Source organism: Tachysurus vachellii, chromosome 13 (assembly GCF_030014155.1).
Source record: "Tachysurus vachellii isolate PV-2020 chromosome 13, HZAU_Pvac_v1, whole genome shotgun sequence".
NCBI lineage: Eukaryota > Metazoa > Chordata > Actinopteri > Siluriformes > Bagridae > Tachysurus > Tachysurus vachellii.
The window spans coordinates 16,062,376-16,065,578 of record NC_083472.1 but is presented as its reverse complement, the minus strand read 5'-3'; positions in this window follow the sequence as shown (position 1 = coordinate 16,065,578).

The following is a 3,203-nucleotide window of genomic DNA, read 5'->3' as shown; positions in this document are numbered from 1 at the left end:
GTGTATGGGCCAGGTGTAGGAGAAGGGGTGTGCAGGGTCATGGTATTACCAGCAGATCACAGGGCTCCCCTCTCCACCCTGTGGAGATACGGTGGATAGCAGATACGGTGTGGCCATTGACCTCCACTTTGAACTTTGGAGACTTTGGGGGCTTTGGAGACTGCGCTGTGCATCCTACATCCAGCGAGCCACTGTTTGTGGCCCTGAGGTGACAGCGTGAGCTCTGGTTCGGTGGGCATGGGCTCTTCAGTTGGTTCCAGGACAGGGTGGCTCTCTGGTTTCCTCCTCTCTCTGATTAGCTTGAATGCCTGATGCGCTTAGGGCTAAATGTGGCGGGGGTCGATCTCCAGGGTGGCAGTGGCGCATTCAAGGGCATTTAGGAAGTCCTTAGTGTTGGCACTCTTCTTTTAATATGATGGCTTTTCGCTCCTCAGCTGTCAGCACTCACAGGAACCGGTCCATGGTCACCCTTTTGGTGACTTCTTTAGCCGAAAGCTGATTCACAGCTGATTCGCATGGCTAGAGATCAGCAGCATCCAGAGGAGTCCTTTTTCACAGGGAATCTGGAAAAAATAGCAAAGAGACAAAATAACTTTTTATAAAGCCCAAAACATAATTTTACCTCCGTTCTGCTGCTGAGCCTGGCTCTCCGCTGTGGGCTCTTGCCATTGGGTGAGCAGCACTGTCCAGGGTGCTGCAGCACTGCTTCTTTCTTCTCACAGCGGGATTTCTATGGCAAAGAGTGCTTTTTATTCCTTTTCATGCATCACACAAAGCATTGATTATCACTAGATTTTTAGACATAGCCAGCACTCAGGAACGGTTTGGTTGCTACTGCTATTATCTGTTTAAAGAAACATGTAGGTAGAGGGTCTTGTACACAATTTGATGTTTTTGAAGAAGAAATTAAAGTGTGAAAATTAAATTGGAAATTAAAATCGGTCTCTCATAGGGCAGTGAAATATTCTAAAAAAAAAAAAAGTAATTTTGTTATCTACAGGATAACAATCAACTTATCTGGTTTTAAATGAATTGTCTAAATTTACTATTAATAGAATTTATTTTGCTTGATATTCAGTCATTGATTCCTAGTTCATTTTGCTAGTTTAAAATAAAACTTTAGAATTATAGGTTATCTCCATTTAGGGTGGAGAGATATGCTTATCTAGCAGCACTGAGTTTTTCTGACTTCTGAAATACTCACAATTTCTTAAAATACTGCTAATTTAGTTTTATTAAGACCAGAATTCTAGTTTTCTCTCTTGAATTATTTTCTTTCTACCTGGACCTACAATATCTAGTGTATAGTGAAACTTAAGTAAGATGAGTCTAAGTAATCAGTCACCTGATCAAGTTCTGTCTGTTCAGACATACCCCCAGTCATGGATGATGACTATTGATAAACCACTCTGCAGTAGCAGATGTAAAAGCATGTTTAACACGGTAATGTGGCAAAGTGCACATACCATGACTAAGACACATTTTTAAATAAGACATTTTTAAATAATTACATTCTGATTAATTCATAATGAATCTAGGATGTACATAACTGCTGTCTTCTTAATGATCAAAATGAAAAATGTCGAGAGAAACAACATAATCTGTAAATATACAGAGGAATTCAGAGAATGGCCCTGAGGGGCTGTAAATACAAATACATTGGCAATCATAAAAATGCATAAAATTTTCTTTAGAGTAAATTTTAAGAATATTTAAAATCTAACACAAACACTAAGATTACAAAAACATAAAAACAAACAAACAAACAAACAATAAAAAAGAATTATATGATGGCAACAGTAATAGGATTCTTTAATGAAGAACATATAAATTGTTTACACAGATGACAATTTAAAATAAAAAAGGTATTTTTAGGTATTATGACTACAGAAACGAGCGAAATTAGAAGCAGACACAGACACAGGAGCAGATGGTTAACCTGGTCTTATTAAACAAAATGTGGAGAAGAGAGTGGGGAAAGGAAATGTAAGGCTGCACCTATCAAGATCAGGATTTTCGGAATGGTAGCGTGGAAGTTGAGTGCTCAATCGTAGGGCCACGGGAAAGGTGCTTGTGTGTGAGTGCCTGGGCGTAGAGCTCAACACCGAATCTCAGTTATGTAATTATGAAAAACACATCGTCTGCACACACATAAGCTCCTGTTCATGAAGCCACTCATCGCCCGATCGCTCCATCTTTTCTGCTTTTGCCAGTGGTTCTGATAGCTATTTCCTGGATCTCAATCTCCAGGTTCACTTTGTGCTTGACTCTATTAAGCATTCAGAAAATTTAAATTAAGCATATTTTATATTGCATATTAAACTAGGCCTCTTTGTTGTAATTACATTTATTGTGATTTAAACCATTGGTTTCTAAGGTTGTCTATTTATTAGAATTCCTAAAAAATGTCTCACTTCCTTTGTATCACTTAAAGAGGATGTATAACTATGTTTATTGTAGGCTGACTTCCTGTTTTCAGATTCTCTGATACCATGTGCCTGGGGTCTATTCCTGTCCAAAAATGGCAGAATATTTCTATTCTCAGGCTACATCACATTCATATGGACAGAGTTTTGTAATCCATAATGGTGTGTTGTATATATATGTGATGGCCTGTGAAAGCCCTTCATGTGGCAACATTTTGGGTTTTTCTGAGCTGAAAAGGGTTTCTTTTTCCCATATATCGCATTTATCATTAAGGGTTATGGTATTTTAAAGTCTACTTATCCCCAAAAGTGAAAATTAAGAAAATTCCACTGAAATACTTAAACACATTGATACTCTATAAGCAAATAATGCTTATTGATTTGTTTATTTATAATATGCAATAGATAACGCACTAGACCTATAGTAATGGCCATGAATACTATGTCCAGTTTCATCACCCAAAAACTCAATTGATGGTGAGACAATGTCCATATTGTGGCAAAGGGACTGGACTGAGACAAATGGCTCTGGACTGAGAGGAAGCTGGTCAAACCAGCAGATAACTTGTGATGATTCTCATCTCCTCAGTTGACAAACCCCACTTAAGACACTTCCTATCTAACACAGAGAAACAGAGACAGAGCTGAGCTGCACAGAGATGAATGTGCATGCATATGCGATCTAAAATGACTGAAAAGTGAAAATAAAGAAAAATAAAGATAAAAAACCTGTTTAAGTATACCCAGGTCTGCTATAATGTAATAATAATGTTATTG